Source organism: Balaenoptera physalus, assembly GCF_965194825.1.
Source record: "Balaenoptera physalus genome assembly, chromosome: 2".
Classification (NCBI taxonomy): domain Eukaryota; kingdom Metazoa; phylum Chordata; class Mammalia; order Artiodactyla; family Balaenopteridae; genus Balaenoptera; species Balaenoptera physalus.
The window spans coordinates 144,528,473-144,547,091 of record NC_138883.1 but is presented as its reverse complement, the minus strand read 5'-3'; the positions used below and the strand labels follow the sequence as shown (position 1 = coordinate 144,547,091).

Genomic DNA, 18,619 nt, shown 5'->3' with positions numbered 1-18,619 from the left:
CTGTGGCCCATTGGACGTGCAGAAGTTCGCTGAGGTGTCTCAGGCCAGGTCTGACAAGCAGTAAGCCACCTGCTAGGGTGTGGACTAGACTTACTCAGGAGCTCCCTTCTGGGGTGCAAGTGGAACTTGCTGAAAAGCTTCTGCAGGGGAAACACACTGTAAAGTTGCTCATCAGGTGAGATTTGTTGGCAATCCTCCAGCTGGGTGCCTGGGAGATGTGCCAGGAGCTGGCTGTGGTGCTGGCAGAAATTGCTGGAACCACCCGTTGGGGTGGCCCTGAAACTTGCATGGGGATAAGCACCATGGGGTGTGGCCAAAAGCCCCAGAAGCGAGAAGAGAAGCAGGAAAATCCAGAAGAAAGAAGAGAAGCGTCTTTGTCCTCCAGTGTCCCTTCAGCACCCTCCTCCGGCAAAGCTTGATATGATGCCAGCAGGCAATGGGGAAATGTTTACACCCCAGTATCACAAAGCGGAGCAAAGAAGGGTGGGTAGAAACTGAGAAGCAATAAAGTGATGACTGGCAGAATCCAGGAAAATTACCTATTTCATCACCATCATCATCACCACCATCATCATCATCATCCATTAGTTGCTCGACATAACCTTATTATACATTTTTCTTACCCTTTCTGGCTTCATACTCTTTGACTTTGAATGCTTGCTCATATGACACTGATTTTGTTACACTGTTTTCTACAGCAAGACTAGAAAAGTAATCCAGTATTTCTTCTAGCATGCTTGATGGAAATCTATTTTTTTAGTATTGATAGTTCAGAAATAGTAGCCTCCAACTTCAAAGGCTTTTGTTAATGCCCCTTCTGTAACTGCACTCCTGGTCTCTTCAATAGCTTGGAGTGAGGGCCTAGGGTGTTACTGGCTGTTGAGTGGGGGACACAGGGGTGGCTTCCCAGCAGGGAAGGAGGAAGGGACAGGGCACATGTAGAGGATGGACACCCAGCTCGAGCAGTGCAGCCGAGCAGAGGTGTGCTGGGGTGGCAGCTGTCCCCACTTAGTGCTGGAGGGGAACCTGCTGATCCTGGGAAGGGACCCCCAACAAGCTAGAGTCTTTGAGGCTTAAGCTTCATTAATTTGACCATCAGTCCACTTCTGCCACTACAGGATAGCAAAACTGACTTCCTACCTGTCTTCGGAGGCCTTTGGATGGTTTCTGAAATTCTGCTTTAGCCTCAAAAGTTGTGGACATTATTCAAAGGACATTACTCTTATGGAAGAGTTTTAGAAACCAGGCAGCCTCTTGGGATAAATGTCCAGACCCCTCCCAAGGGGTTATTTTAGAAGCAGCAGCAGTCATGGAAACTCTAGCCAGTTATTTTTTTAAGGACAGTTATCATGAGTACTAAGTCATAGCAAGTAGAGTTATTTTTATCTTCTTTTATCAACTAAATCACTTCTTTCAAACATGAAATAACTTTTGAAACAGGGATGGCTGTGGTCAGAATCAATATTTCCCCCAAGATGAGCCTACTTCAGAGAACAGTGCATCTCCTCCAGTTTTACTGAGATCTAACAATCCCAGACAGGACGCACGCAGGAGGGCGACTAATGATTTTCCAGTTCCGGTCCCGCCCCTCCCTCTCCAACACCTTTCCGTCCAACCTGTATTCTGGGCCACTCTTTCTTGGATGGAAAACTAGAAAGATTTGACATGTTGTTAACTATATTCTTGTTCATGGTTTTTACCCCAGATTTCTATACATTTCTGAAAGAAATGTATAGAAAAAAATACAGGCACTGGAAAGTTTAAGGCTATTTTTTCCCAAAGGTTATTCTTAGTGTGGGCTAGAAGATAGGGAGGTGGATGAGGGGAGAGCATTTGTCCCATGAGGAGGGAAATTGAGGCCCCAGAGAGGCTTACTTGCTTCAGCCATGTCTGCCCGCCATCTGGTATTCTTAGATGCCAGCTACACCAATCTCCCTAACCTTCTCTGCCATCTTATTTATATTCATCTCTATCACAAGAGAAAACTCAACTATCACTCAATATCCAGAAGTAATAATTTTTTAATTGTATGGTTTTTTAAATGAGCAAAATAAAAAGATAGATGACAGATAGAAAATATTTGCAACTTATATCACAAAAAATGAACTTCAATACCTAATATAGCCAGACCCTAAAAATTCTATATACCAACATTATCCAAGTAGAAATATAGTAAGAACAAAAGATACCATTTGTAGCAGCCACTGAACCTTTGGAGTGCCAGAGAAAGGCTGGGGTGTAGGGACAGGTGGGAAAAATCTGTCTCCAAAATTCATATGTTGAAGTCCTAACCCCCAGTACCTCAGAATGTGACTGTGTTTGGAGATAGGGTCTTTAAAAAGGTAACTGGGTTATAATGAAATCATGGGGGTGGGCCCTGATCCAATATGACTGGTGTCCTTATAAGAAGAGGAAATTTGGACATAGGCATTGCACAAAAGGAAGACACAGGGAGAAGACAGCCACCGACAAAGCAAGGAGAGAGGCCTGAGAAGAAATCAACCCTGCCAATACCTTGATCTTGGATTTTCAACCTCCAGGACTGTGAGAAAATAAATTCCTGTTGTTTAAGCCCCTAGTCTATGGTACTTTGTTATAGCAGCCCTAGCAAACTAATAGAGCCCTGAAGCAGCTCTGTTTGTGCTCAGAGAATCACAGAAGATTCTGTCTCACTTTCTATCTTCAGGATGCTCCCAATTGTTGGCTTTCTTCTTTCAGCCCAGCTTCCTGAAACATAGCTACTGCAGGTTTGGTGCCCCAGGGAAGGGCTCTGACTGGTCCAACAGGAGTCAAGTCTCCATCAATAGACCAATCACTTGAGGCCAGGAGGGTGGTATAGAATGATTGGTTCAGGCAGTCTCAATTGGTCAAAGGTTCTGCCTGCCACTGCCACTGGTCTTGCTAATTTAAAGCAAGCCAGAGTTCCTACCTGAAGTTCCCCACTCCCTGACCTTCCAAAGTATCGCCCTGAGGAGAGCCACTTGCATGACAGATGAGGTAGACTCTAACCAGCGGATTCTGAAAATCCAGAAGGACCCTGGACCCTCTTTTAAAACATACGTGTTTCTGGTAGTAGTTACATATTGAATTAATTGTTATGCTATTAATTTCTCGGTTGCTTCCTTTTTTTTCTTTGTAGATGAATTGAGCAGAGAGTCCTAGATATTGTGGAAAAGTTCAAACAATATTTCTGAGAGGGAAGTGAGGGGAAAGAAACAAGTTTCATGGATTTAAAACTTTTGCTGGGGCAGCCTCTGCCCTTTGAGTTCTAAGAACTCTTCGTGTGAGATGTAGAGTCAACATAAATATGTGGACTTCTCATTTAGATGATACCTAATCTAGGAGGTCTTAGATCAGTAAACAAAATTGACGGGTTCTCTGAAATTATTTATCTCTTAAGGTACCATAATTTCACTGTGTACCCCAAAAGAGAAAGTCAAAGAAACCTCACAAAATTACAGCTTGTAGGTTCCACCATCAATTGAAAATTGGGTACAAAAGCACTATCTTCCCTGGATCACTGGCTTTTAGAAATTTCTCAACTTCAAAGTTTTACTTGTAACAAGTAGCAGCCAAACCTCATGTTGTCTAGTCATCCACTAGGATGGAGCCGTGGGAAGAGGACTGGGAATGGATCAAGACGATGACAGGTGGTTGGACTTCCCTGGCGGTCCAGTGCTTAAGACTCCATGCTCCCAATGCAAGGGGCATGGGTTCAATCCCCGGTCAGGGAAGATCCTGCATGCCATGTGTCATGGTCAAAAAAATTGAAAATTAAAAAAAATTTTTAATTAAAAAAATAAAGACAAGAGGTGGTCAAGTTCCAGGAGAGTAACTAGGACAGGTGATGGTGAAGCAGGGGGTGGGGGTTGGGGAGAGGGGGGTAGGCAGGGAGTTGGGTCAAAGGAACCAAGGCTAAGAATTTGGGGAACAATGGGCAGATACCCAAAGTACAAAATCTGGACAATAAGACTGGGCCAATGTCTAGGCAAGGAACTTGGGTAACAGGCCTGGGGCCGCAGCAGCAAGTCTGTCTGAGGATCCTGGATAGAGGCTGCTATGCCAGAGACTCCCTTCTGCATATGGCCCTGGCCAGAGTTGGGTGCCAATGGGATTTGGTAATGTTTATAAAAATGTTTTCATGGTCCCCTATCTGCCTCTGAATCTCCTGGTTGGCTTATTCAAAATACAACTTACTTAGCTTCCCCTCATCCAGAGCCACCTCTTCCTACCAGATCAACCGTAGGGCCAGTACTGAAGAAAGAGCCTTTTCACAACTCCCCACCATTATTTTTATATACCTTAATTTTTAGAACTTTACTGAAGTAGAGATCTGTGCCTTCAGAGAGGGGTAAATAGACACGACTAGATGGAAAGGTATTCTTGATACCGGAACAGCAGTCAGAAGCACTATTTTCCCAACTTAGTAGATCTGGAAAGTTTGGCCCATGAGCCCCTGTCTCATCACCTGACCTTGACGCTTCCAAGCTCCCCATTCCTACTGTCCCTACGCGAAAGCTCAGTATGACTCCCATATCCCAGAATGACAGACTTGAGACAGGAAGTCCTCAGGCTCCACTCCCCCAATGGGTAGGGACTTAAAATAGGGTCACTGCTCCTGGCAGTCTGGCTCACGACAAGGCATTCCCGCCAACCTTGGCTCTACCTCCAATATGAGACCGAGTTCATAGGGTGGGCTGCTTTGACCCCCATTTTTTAGTGTGTCTCTGCTAGTGCTTTGGGGAACTGAGGCTCTGGCCCTAATTGCTGACTGTTGGGTTTCATTTTGCCTCAGCCATTTCTGGAGACTCTGCTTTGTGCCTGGTTGTATATGCCCTTCAGACTCCATCCAATAAGCCCCATCCCAAGTGTCTGTCTAGTTCCAAACCTAGCACATGGTAAATGCTATGAGAGGTAGCATGGATCTAAGGTGAAATCACAAGACCACAGGTCTGTCTTGGTTCTGCTGTCACCCTTGGGAAGCCTTGGGTAAGTCAGTTCCCATTAGAATACATGGACAGCTGTGTAACTTTAGACCACCAGCCCATGAATCCAGATAACTGAGACAACAACTGTCAACCCCAAAATCTAAGATATTCCTGTGGGTGATCTATAGGACCTGTATGCAACAACGAATCAGCTCCCTCTCTGCTTCACTTTGATACCCCAAACAAAGCCTCACTCAGAGGTTCATTAAACTGCCATATTGAAACTTTAGAACCAGCCACATGAAAAAAAAAAAAATCACTCCAGTTGCAAACATTAAGCATTTGAAGGAGACCAAATACACACTTACTTACTCAATACAGCCAGGTCTCAGCTTCCCCATCTGTAAAACTAGGCTCAGTCCCCAGATCCCTCAGGATGACCAGCAGCTCCCAATGCCAGGAAAGTGCTTCAACAGCATCAGGTGAGCTGTACAAATGAGAGGTAATTTGACAAGTCAGCCAGCACGGAGCAGCCAGTCAAGTCAATGCAAAGTGCTCTAATGCACTTAAAAGCCTAGAAGCAAGCCCAGGCTGAGTAATAATGGCCTAAACACCACCAGGGATTTCCCAAGTCTAATTTCCAGGCCTGATGGCCATGGTGTTCCAACTCCATTGGGCTAATTAAGGCACAGCGGAGACAGAATCTGACAGAGAAGCTCACCCTGGCCTTGGTCTAGATTTATGGAGAAGAGAAGTTGCCAAGAAGGTAAATTAGACATCAACAGGGCTTCCCCCAGGATGTTGAGGTCTCAGGAGCATTAAGGCTGTGAGATTTAAAGGGAATATACATCAGTGCTGTGCAGAGAGACCAGGAGGTGTGGGAGTTAGAGCAAGGTCTCTTCCGTTTGCTAACCATGTGGTCCTGGTATACTCTACTATTCCAGTCCTTCACTTCTTCATCTATAAACTATAGCTAATGTTATCTACCCCGAAGTGTTGTTGTAAAAAATGAAACATATGTAAAATGGCAGTATTGGGCCTGGCACAGAATGAGTGCCCAATAAATAGTAGCTATTTTTATATTATGTTATAGTTGTCATGTTTTCTGCTATAGTGAAATATTCACACAAGACCTGAGAAGTGAAAGACTATTTATCTTTCAGACCCAAAGACTCAGCCGAGCCCTGATTGGGACATATGTTCCTTTGGGGGAGATATGTTTACATGGGATGTATCTGCCTAAGGGGGCTACTTTTTCTCTCAGCTTCTTCAAATACCAGCTACTTTAGCCAAATTTATACAATTTATCTCTCCCGCAGAATTCCTTAATCTTAGCTCGAGATGCTCCCCCCTCCCATTTCTAACCCGTTTCCCACCAGTGCCATGAGCCACATTGGACCATCATACAGGAAAACCATAGCCTGTGCTCCCGACAGGTACAGAGGAATCCATACCTCTCTCCTAGTCATTCTTATCACTAACTTTCCAAAATCAGTTTATCTACATAATATCCCTGATTCTGAGCCAGGAAGGTAGATGCTAGCAGTTAAAATTTTCAGCTCAATGGAAGAAGAGTAAAGAAATTTCTATTGAGTAGAGCTGTCCAACATATATACATATACATACATACATATATGCACACATACTTTGCGAGAGAGCAATTCAAAGGGCCAAAGTCTAAATCAAAGTCCACCAAGTTCATACATTAGAAGACACATTATTATTAAGAGTTTACTTCTCCACAAATTTAATCTGTAGATTAATTCCAATCAAATTCCCAAAGGATATTTTTTGTTGAAATAGATGAGTTAATTATAAATTATATGTGGCAATGCAAAGGACCTAGAGCAGTCAAAGGAATCTTGAAACAGAACGAAGCTTAAGGACACACACTACCTGATTTCAAAATGTACTATTAAAGCCACAGTAATCAGGAGAATGTGGTATTAATGTAGGAACAGATAAATAGGTTAATGGCAGAGAATACAGTCCTGAAATAGGCCCACACATATAAAGACAACTGATTTTCAACAAAGGCACCAAGGCAATTCAATGGAGGAAAAGAAATTCTTTCAATAAGTAGGAGCTGAAACAATTAGATAAACATGTGGGAAAAAAAATGAACCTTGACTCCTATTGCACACCACACACAAAAATTAATTTGAGATGGATTATTGATTTAAACATAAAAGCTAAGATTGCAAATTTTCTAGGATAAAAAACCAGGAGAATAGGCAGATATTCCTTATAAAAGACACATAAGAAATAAGAAATAAGAAATTTCTTATAAAAGAAATTTTTGATAAACTGGATGGCATCAAAATCAAAATATTCTGCTTATCAAAAGACACCATTGAGGAAATTAAACAGAGAACCACCTGCTGGGGGAAAATAATCACAATACATATATCTGAAGAAAGACTTGTATTTAGAATAAATAAGGAACTCCTACAAATCTACATCAAAAGACAAACAGTACAAGTAAAAATGGGCAAAAGACTTTGAACAGACAATTCACAAAAGAAGGTATACAAATGACCAATAAGCCCATGAAAAGATGCTCAGCATCATTTGTCGTCAGGGAAATGCAAGTTAAAACCATTATGAGATACCACCTCACATCCACTAGAAACTAGGCTACAATTAAAACAGTTTACAACACCAAGTACTGACAAGAATGTGGAACAACTGGAACTCTCATATACCGTTGGTATGAACTAATTTGCTGGTACACAATTACTTTGAAAATGGTTTGGCACTTTCTTTTTTTTTTTTTAACATCTTTATTGAAGTATAATTGCTTTACGGCAGTTTCTTATAAAGTTAAATATACAACCATCCTATGACATGCTACGTATTTACTTAAGAAAAATGAAAACATTTTTCCTAAAAGAGACTTATATAAGAATGTTTATAACAACTTTATTCATAATAGTCAAAAACAACCGAGTGTCCATCAATAGGAGAATGAATAGACAATAGTAAAATATTCACATAATGAACTACTTTTTAGCAATAAAAATGTAACAACTGATACATGCAACAACATGTATGAATGAATGAATGTACATACATGAATTTGAGATTCATGGATGAATCTGAAGAATATTATGTTTCATAAAAGAAGCCAGACAAAGAAGAGTACATACTGTATATTCCACTTATATGAAGTTCAAGAATAGGTAAAATTAATTTGTGGTGATAGAATTCAGAACAGTAGTTGCCCATGGGGGATAGGATTTACTAAAAGGGGGCATGAAGGAAATTTCTGGGCTGATGGAAATAGTTTACGTCTTGATTATAATGATAGTTACATAATCACTGATCAAACTTCATCAGACTATATACTTAAGATCTATGCATTTTACTGTATGTAAATTTTACCTAAATAATAGAAAAAGACCTTTAAACACACATTTCATTCTAGTTAGTCGGTTTGCTTTTTCACAGTGGGATGTTAGTAATTCAGAAGCTGGAGCTAATGAGTGAATTCATTGAGGATAATGAAAGCCAAGTTTCTCACTGTTGAAGAAGGGCGTTAGAAATATGGAAACAGGAAGACTACAGTAAACCTTGGAGTGTTGGATTGGAATAGAGGAATCAGTATGAACGGTTTATAATATAAGGTTTTTAATTAGAGATTGATATATTTCCTAGCCCTGACAGCTGGGAGGGCCTCAAAGCAATGACTCCAGTAGCAATAAACACACCCAGTGCCCAGATTTGATTTCTAAATACTATTCTTCTCTAAAAGGAGAATGGCTCCTTGAAGAAAGGGTTGATTCCAGGAATGGGGCAGGGATAGTACAGTATGAACCTGAAACATCTCATCCCACCAGAAAATATGGATGTGTTAAAAAAAAATGGTGGCAGCACGTCTGAAGGACACAGGAGCCTACCTGACAAGGCTCCCACTGGCTGAACCTTAAACAGTTTGGGAGTCCAATTAAATAATCATGAGGAAACAATTTGAGCATCAAATTGGGTGAATTCTAACCCACGGAATAAAATAAAGAATCCACAAGTCCATTCTGATATAAATAAATATATTCTGACAACTCTTTCTTACGCATAGAAGAAATAATAAATGGAAGAATAATAGTTTTTAAATTATCAGTGAAGGCTAGAATTAGTGGGTGAAAGTTTGATGAGTAACAGGGTGTTTACATAATCTCAAAGTATCTCCCGTAACTACAAAGGGGATGATAGAACTTTACAGAGAAGAAACTTGGTGGACACCTTCTTAACCAAGTGATCAAAGTTAACATCACCAAAATTATGACAAACTGACATCATGTCCCTCCTAATGTGATACACAGACAATAACACAACATCACTCCTGGGGCATGTCTGCCAAAAATTAAAAATTTAAATCTAATCAGAGGAAACACCAAACTAACCCAAATCAAGGGACATGCTATCAAATAACTGACCTGTAGTCTTCAAAAATGTCAAAATCATGAAAGGAAAAAAGAGCTCTAGGAACAGTTCCAGATTTAAGAGACTAATAATTCATGACGACTAAATGCAAAGAATAATTCTAGATTGGATTCTGAACCAGAAAAGAATAGCTATAAAAAGGAATGAAATTGGGTCATTTGTAGAGACATGGATGCATCTAGAGACTGTCATACAGAGTGAAGTAAGTCAAAAGGAGAAAAACAAATATCATATATTAACGCATATACGTGGAATCTAGAAAATGGTACAGATGAACCGGTTTGCAGGGCAGAAATTGAGACACAGATGTAGAGAACAAACGTATGGACACCAAGGGGGAAAGCGGTGGGGGGGTGGTGGGGGTGGTGTGATGAATTGGGAGATTGGGATTGACATGTATACACTGATGTGTATAAAATGGATGACTAATAAGAACCTACTGTAAAAATAAATAAATAAAATAAAGTTAAAAAAAAAAAAAAAGAAAGAAAGACAACCTGGCCTTGGGCAGGGGGCATGGACATCCACGTGCTTCTCTGGAAGAAGCACTGCAATGAGATACCACCACATGCCTGTTGCAACATCTAAAATTAAAAAGACTGATTGTGTTAAGTGTTTGTGAAGATGTGGAGGAACTTGAACTCATATACTGTTGGTGGGAATGTAAAGTGGTACAACTATTTTGGAAAACAATTTTTCATTTCTTGAAAAATTAAACAAACACCTATACCATATGACTAGCCATTCCACTCCTAGGTATTTACCCAAGAGAAATGAAAGCATTCAATACTTGTACATGAATATTCATAGCAGCTTTATTTGTAATCACCACAAACTGGAAACAACTCAAGTATCTATCAACAGATAAATGAATAAAAATGTTGTAGCATATCCAAAAAAAAAAAGAATAGCTAAAAAGGACACAATTGGGACGATTGACAAAATTGAATATGGACCATGGGTTGACAGAGAGTATTGTATCAGTGTTAAACTTCCCAGTTGAGATCCTTGTACTGTGATTATGTAAGAGAATGTCCTGGTTCTTAGGAAATACACACTCAAGTATTTAGGGATAAGGGGGTCTGTCTTGGCCAGCTTGGGCTGCTATAACAGACAATTATAGACTGGGTGGCTTATAGACAACAGAAATTTATTTCTCACAGTTCTGGAGGCTAGCAAGTCCAAGATCAAGGTGCCAGCAGATCTGGTGTCTGGTGGGGACTCCCTGGTTCATAGATGGCCGTGTTCTCACTGTGTCTTCACATGGCAGAAGGAACAAGGGAACTCTCTGGGATCTCTTTTATTTAAGGGCACTAATCCTATTTAGGAGGGCTCTACGCTCATGACCTAATCACGTCTGAAAGGCCCCATCTCCAAATGCCATCACATTGGGGATTAGGTTTCAGTGTAAGAATTTGGGAGCGGCACACAAATATTCAGTCTATCACAGGGTCCAATGTCTGCTACTTACTCTCAGGTGGTTCAAATAATAACAATAATATGCACTTACGTATGATATATAGGTATGTGTATGTGTACAGAGAGAGAGAAAGAGAGATTGATAAAGAAGCAAGTGGGGGAAAATATGCAAACAATTGCTGAATCTAGATAAAGGGTATACAGAAGTCCTTTGTACTGTTTTTGCAACTTTTCTAAAAGTTTGAAATTACTAGATCAAAATTAAATTTTATGCATTAGTTATTTTGACTCTGTATTCTTTTTAAATATAGCAAGAATGAAGGTATTTTTATTCCTTTCCCAGACCTCAAAACTCACGGAAAAAAAATAGAAGATGTGATCACTGATGAGGTGAAGCTGTCCAAATCTGAAATCTGGATGGAGACAAGAGATCAGGCTGCGAGCCAACACATGCTTCTCCAGCTGGGTGTCTAGGGAAGAAGAATCTGAGAGAAAATTGATAGTGCAGGACCTTTATCAGGGATTGCTCTTAAATCAATACCTCTGGAAGAAAGGGCATGGAAGCAGGATTGGACGGAGAAAGGAAAAGAACTGTAATGCTATCTTGATAAGAGCCTCAGTCCTTCCCCTGGGGAATCTCTGGAGCTGGCATGGCCCTTGGGAAATGCCCCTGGTTTAGACGAGGGGGCTGGACCTTTATATCCCTGCATGAACCAGTCATGGGATGACAGCAAAGGAAGGAGAAGGAACCCGAGAGAAGTTACAGAAAAGGGGAGAGTTGATATAACATGATCTCAAGGGAGACCCGATTCAAATCAGGTGTGAGAATAGACTTAGAAAGACGTAGATATGCTTCTTCTGAACTAAGCAGGAAAGTGAAGATAAATCACTTTTAAATAGTAAGCAGGTAAATCAGCTTATTCATGGACATCTAAAAACCTAAGATATGTTTGAATTGAGATAAAATTATGCGCTGTTCCCAATCCCAGTTTATTTTATGATTTATGAACATAGATGAGTTTCTTTCATGTGCTGCAGAAGATACAATAAAAAGCTAGAGGTGATACTGGGCAGACCCCCTGGCATTTGTTGGTGGAAATGTGGGCTTGTCACAAGTCCAAGCTGGGCTCCTGATCCAAACACCAAAAAGAATGAGCCTTTCCAACATCATGGTGCTGTGCAACTTGTCTTGGAATCTGGACAATGCAGTAGCCCAGCTCTTGTAGCATTCCCATGTGCCTTTGAACCTGGATCCAAGAGATTTGTAGCAGCCCACATGGACTGACAACAACATTCCTTATGTTTTATTAATAAATTTTTCTCGATTACTTTATGGTGTATGCAAGATTCTCAAAAGTGATTGATTTTATCAGAGCCAGGTAGCAACAAAAAGTATGACCAAGATGAACTACGTAACTCACTACAGGGACTGCTTGAGTTTCCAAGTCTTTTCTTCTTGCTTTGTCTTGAAGGCTAGTTTTACAGCATGAATGCAGCTTCTCTCCCTCTTCCTTAGGAAGGTCCAGCTTCATGCTGTAGGGTACATATCCTATTTCAAGGAGTTGTGGATTATCGCCCCTTTTAAAAATCTTTCATGCAGTTTTTCTCCTATGACAGGGTTTCTCAACCTTGACACTATTGACATGTTGGGCTGGATAATTCTTGACACTATTGACATGTTGGGCTGGATAATTCTTGACACTATTGACATGTTGGGCTGGATAATTCTTTGTTGTGATGGAGAGTGGAAGAGGTTCTGTCCATTACAAGTTTAGCAGCATCCCTCGCTTCTATCAGAAGTACCCCAACTTCCCGCCAGTTGTGACAAAAATGTCTCTGGATGGTTCCAGATGTCCTCCCAGGGGCAAAATTGCCTCTGGTTGAGAAACACTGTCTTAAACTGAAATATTAGAAAAGATTTCAAATATTTTATAACTGCTACACTTTACAGCCTGTCTGTTTACTCCCAATACAAGGCTTTCATAAAAACCTGGGTGAGGTGTAATCCCAACATCCAACTGTCTCCCCAGGCATCTGTCCATCTCTCTGTGTTTGTAAATTGCAATGCCTCATTGATCCTTCTTTTCACAGAGTCCATTATCTATTCATATTTTGACTCTAAGAGATGTTTGCTCAAATCATGTCTGCTGTGCATAATGGTCTCCATAATTTAAAAGCTTCCTGCCAGCAGGCATTTCCCACTATTGACCGTGGTCTTCTGGAAAAAGTATGTTGCTTTTGCATGCGTATGGTTGGGTCTCCCATTCTATTCCAAAGCTTCAAGTGTCATCTTGTCTACAAACAAAATAATTGAACATTTAGAGTTTGTATTCATTTGTCTACAATTTTAGTCCCTTGGAGATGCTGACCGGACAATATCTCGTGATGCTGCGGCAGGACAGGAGCAGCGGCGGGCAGTAGACTTCTGGACTGAGAATAACGGAAAGATTATTGTCCTATCTGCCTCCTCCCTTCCATTCTGAATGGGTTTTCTTTTTTAGGTCATTGGCATACTTCCTAATTTCAGACAGGTTTTGTAGGTCTAGCAGTGTTTGGAAATCCATATTGTGTATTGCATATTAATAAACCATTTTTTTCCTTTTTTGGAATAACTTCGCAATCTGGAAATGCTTCCATGTGGTAGAAATTGGTCCTCCCAATTTTGCTTAGAGAAGAAAGAAGAACATATGCTTAGCAGCTAATTTCCCTATAATACTAAGTAAATTTAGCAAAGGCCTTCCCTCTGAATCAGCTGTTTCTCTTTCCATTTCTTCTACAAGCAATCCACTCCTACGCATATATCTGGAGAGAACCATAATTTGAAAGGTTGCATGCACCCCGATGTTCACTGCAGCACTATTTACAACAGCCAGAACAAGGAAGCAACCTAAATGTCCATCGACAGAGGAATGGATAAAGAAGATTGCAGAGACATGGATGGACCTAGAAATTGTCATACAGAGTGAAATAAGTCAGAAAGAGAAAAACAAATATCATATAATATCACTTATATGCGGAATCTAGAAAAAATGGTACAGATGAACTTATTTACAAAGCAGAGATAGAGTCACAGATGTAGAGAACAAACTTATGGTCACCAAGGGGGGAAGGGGGGATGGGACGAATTGGGAGATTGGGATTGGCATACATAGACTACTACGTATAAAATAGGTAACTAATGAGAACCTACTGTATAGCACAGGGAACTCTACTCAGTGCTCTGTGGTGACCTGGATGAGAAGGAAATCTAAATAAGAGTGGATGTGTGTATACGTATAACTGATTCACTTTGCTGTACAACAGAAACTAACACAAAATTGTAAAGCAACTACACTCCAATAAAACAAACAAACAAACAAACAAAAAAAACTCCATGACATGTTCTGTATGTTCCAGTCTTACAACAAGGTCATACATCTGAGCATTCTGTCCTTCTCTCTCTGGATAATCATTCAACTCATATATTTGTTACTCTGTCATTTGTTCAAATAAATTAATGAGAGAAAAGAAATGAAGACATGTATACAAATAACTAAGGCAGAGAGTAGAAAACAGTATGTGTATCATGCAAGACTTATCAGTTAAATATTATGAGGGTTCATTTATTTGGGGTTGCTTTTACTTTGTGAGGTCCTGAAATATTTCTTGCTATGATCGTCTGTCCTGAAAATATTAAGGCACAATTCAGTGTCTTCTGCTGTTATTGCTTATCTGAGGGTCACACTGAACCCTCAGAATAATTTCCTGTGGCAAAAAGGTCATCGCTCTGCAGGCCCAGGGGACAGGGCAATCTCGGTAAGTTGCCTCCTTTGCTGCACACAAGGGGGCCCATGTTCACCTCGTGGCAGGTTACTGGTGGGGTTAAATGTATACTACTGCCACAAAACACAAAGTATACAGAACAAAAAGTAAGTTTCATGACAGATGCCTCTGGCATCTTCTCAATATTTCTCCTCCAGTGGTGTCTTTTCCTTCCCACCCTCATTAGAGAAATCCACCATTAGTCAGTTCAAACACTAAAGAATTTTAACTGGAGTATGGGGGAATTCAGAAGGCCCAGAGCAGGCATGTTCCCTGTGAGTGTAACAGCCATTCTTCTGGCCCTGTCCCTAGGAGTTTGGGTTCTTCTACTCTTCAGGGAAGGCCACAAAGATCTTTGAGAAGCACATTTTACATTAGTTTTATTCCTGACTGGGTTCAGGTTCACCTTTAGGGCAGAGAATGTTAATTGTCCCCTAATATCCATCCTCTCCTTCTTCCTTTTAGTAACAGAACTTCCTGAGTTTTGAACGAACACTTGCCCAACAAGTTAGAGACAGCATTTCCCAGCTTTGTAGCTACGTATAGACAGGTGTCTCAAGGTCACCAGAGAGTAAGTGGAAGAGCTAGGATTCAAATCTACATAAACAAAGAATACAGTCTATTTTCTCACCCTGTCTCCCAAAAGTGAAAGTGATGAAAATAAGGAGACCGTTTGTGGATAAAGGAGAGAATTCTAGGAGAGTAGTTTGATTGTTCTCTTCCTTTCCAGAAGTGATATTGATGGCCACCACGGAAGGGCTGGGAGGGGCAGGTGTCATTTGCCAGAGAAGGTGAGCTGGGAGGAGAGCCAGTGCAGGGCATGACAGGAGTCTGCTATGCAAAGGTTTGGCAGGCAGCGCTGGGTATCCAGAAGAGGCAGGTTAAGGGGCGGGAGGGAACTGGGCCCAGACAGCCACATCCAGTATTGCCATTCCTTTTTTTTTTTTTTCATACAGCATGTTCTTATTAGTTATCTATTTTATACGTATCAGTATGGCCCTTCCTTGACCACATGCAGCAGCCTCGAGCTGGAGTGAAGGAAATGGGTGGCTGTCTCAGACACAGAATCTCCGATATACCAGGTTTAAAAGAGCCCTTGCCAGGTAATTAGTCCAACCTCTGGCTCACCATCTGCATCTCATCCCAGCACTTCTTGAGCATGTCCATCAGTACAGACCCTTTGTTGAGTACCTGTTCCCCTTTTGAAAGAAAACAATCCCGCAGAATTGTTAGAAAAAATACTACTTATTTCCATCCTACTGTGGACATACATCTGGCATTATGATTTTTAAAAATTAATATGTATAGGTCAGTAGTGTATTTGTCTTTATTTGCAAGGCTGCTTTAAAATTCACAGATACATATCCCTTCTGGTGTTTGAATGTGAAAGTGTTTTTTCTTTAGATATTTTAAAAGGTGAGAGTCTGTGGCCCAAGAATTTTCACACGTAATGCTATTCTTCTAAATGGATTTATGAAAAGTTATCTCAGGACTTCTGCTTTTTTGCTGCTGTTAAAAGCTGCTGGCTACAATGTCTCTGCCTTGTGAAAAAATGGGGGGTTTTATTTTAAAATTAGATCCTAGGGTTAAGTTAAAGATTATGCCAAGTGTATGTTCCAAATCCACTCATTCCATCTGACCTGCATGAACACATCTGCTCTGTGTTCGCCCCACCCAACTTCTGACGGTGGCATACATCTGATTCCTTTGATTAAAGAGAAGAGTTTGTTAGGATGTCATGTACAGTATATCAAAGGAGATCAGGCACCCGTCTGCAAGTCAGATGACAAAAGGAGTGATCAGGACGGTACGGCTAAGCAGACATTGTGAAGAGTCAGCTAAGGGGAATGAGTCATAATTTGGAAAAGTGTTCGTTACCGGTGGTTTTGGTAATTATCACGCACAAGTCCCAGGGTCTGCAACATTAAGTGAAGCAAAGTAATTTCCCCAACATCCATCTGTCCCAAGCACAGAATTCCAACCAAACTGTAGAACCAGCATGGTAAGGGAGATTCCACAACATTTGGCAATAATTTTCCAAACTGGGATTTGTCCAGCTGTTCAGTCAATGGATCCAGATTAAGAAAGCGCCTTACCTTTAATCAAAGCATGATGAAAAGCTTTTGTTTCTGAATAGCAAGGCTGCCTAAGAACGTCATTTCCTTTTTATTCGAATCAAAATATACATTGTTTTCTGTATTTTTTTTTTAACTTCTAGAGTAATTGGCCTCCACACTGGACCATCACTTGCACTCTCTGTATCTCTTGAGATGTAAGCTGTCCATCTTGGTGCTGAGAGATAGGAAGAGTTAATGCTTCCTGCATGGGGCTACTTCCCAGACTGTTAAGTTCTTACTGCTCAGCGTGTGATATACCCCAGCAGCACCAGCTTCCTGTGGACCATTGTTAGAAATGCAGGATCCCAGGCCCCACCCCAGACCTACTGAATCAGAACCAATGGTTCTGGCGGGTTGGACAGTGCATTCTTTTCTTTTCATGGCCTGATCATTCTTAAAAGAGGAAATGATGTCTTGTTATTTATTTGAAATACAAAGCAGGTACTTTGTAAACTGCTTCTGTGTTACACTCATTCTTCAAAACATATTTATGAAGTATAAACAACAAGGTCCTACTGTATAGGACAGGGAACTATATTCAATATCCTGTGATAAACCATAATGGAAAAGGATATTAAAAAAGAATGTCTGTATGTGTATAAGTGAGTCACTTTGCTGCACAGCAGAGATTGGCACAGCATTGGAAATCAATTACACTTCAATTTTTTTTAAATTAAAAAAAATACATTTATGAAGTGATGAGTATATGTCAAACCCAGTTCCAGGAGCTAGGATAAAAGAGTGAATGGAAAAGGGTCTGTCCCCTTGAAATTTAAATTCTACTGCAATAGATGTATTTCTGAGAAAGCCCTTTTTCTCAGTCTTCACTGTGATGTGTGCCTTCACAGGTTTTTTTACACAAAGCCCATGTCTCTTCTGTTTTCAGGTGCTCCATCCATTAACAAACAGTGTCCCAGGTGGAGAGTGCCCAGTGTGCCTGGATTGTCCTTGGGCCCCTCCGGAGGCTCCATCTCCCTTTCACAAGCCTGAGGCTGAGGGCAGGTTTCCTGATCTTTGTTTTACACAGGTCTCTATCCCAATTCCCCAGGCAATTCAAAGAGCCCCAACCCAGCACGCCAGGAAGAAATTCCCCCTTGTGACTATGAATGTTGTTTCAGAGGATAAGGAGGAGGAAAGTGGAACACAATTCTGGATTTTAAGTCCTGCCTGTTCATGAAGCCAAAAGGAAGCTTCAAGGAGAGATTTTAGCTGTCTCCTTCATCTCAGCCCTGGCATCCTCTGCTGAGGACAAAGGTCTTCCCTGCTTACCTCCCCAGTCTCTGGTGGGCGTAGCCATTCATGTGCTGCTGGGAACGCCAGAGGGCAAGCCTCTTCTAGAGAAGCCTGGTTCATCCTGCTGGCAAAACAATGAGTTAGGGGATGTTGATGGGGAGGTCAGCCAAGGCTGGATCTCACTTAGCACTGTTTTACACTAAAAGGCATGGAGGAATTAGCTGTTAATCCAGCCCCGCAGAGCTGTATTTAGTACCCTGTGGAGCTGTATTTAGTACAGTATTTAGTACTGTATTTAGTACCCAGATTTTGACACATTTAATTTTATCCAAAGTTCCCAAAGCTGAGGGAGATTTGTTTTTCTATTTGCATATCTTCATGGATATTTAATGAAATATGGGAGAGGAAGCCCATGTGCTTTTACTTTGTCAATTTCTACAAAAGTCAAGGGACTACCTTTAAAGAAAAAATTAAACAAATATTGATGAAAAGCACTTCTTAACACTCTAAAGAGGTGGTTACCCTAAAACAAAAGCCAAAACTATGTCGAATGGCAAAAAGCTAGTAGCCCCTCTAAGCAAAGGAACAAAACAGAGATTCCCTATTTCCTTCCTTCATTCTTTTTTTAATGTGGATTTTTTCCAGTTCTATTGAGGTATAATTGGCAAATGAAATTTGTGT

At 40.9% G+C, this 18,619-nt stretch overlaps 1 protein-coding gene and 1 long non-coding RNA gene across 6 annotated transcripts in view; one reads left to right on the top strand and one right to left on the bottom strand.

The window, feature by feature from the left end:
- The window catches only part of LOC309654491 (endophilin-A3), a 661,335-nt gene that overhangs the window by 551,430 nt on the left and 91,286 nt on the right, over positions 1-18,619 (bottom strand). For 4 of the 5 annotated variants that reach the window (XM_082448502.1, XM_082448513.1, XM_082448512.1 and 1 more), the window contains exon 4: positions 5,301-5,415. The gene's annotated coding sequence lies outside the window, so the exon portion shown is untranslated. Of the gene's footprint in view, positions 1-5,300; positions 7,688-18,619 lie in introns of those variants that run through there. The other variant, XM_082448503.1, reaches the window with a different exon arrangement.
- The window catches only part of LOC309654607, a 535,162-nt gene that overhangs the window by 463,550 nt on the left and 52,993 nt on the right, over positions 1-18,619 (top strand). The window lies entirely within an intron of this gene.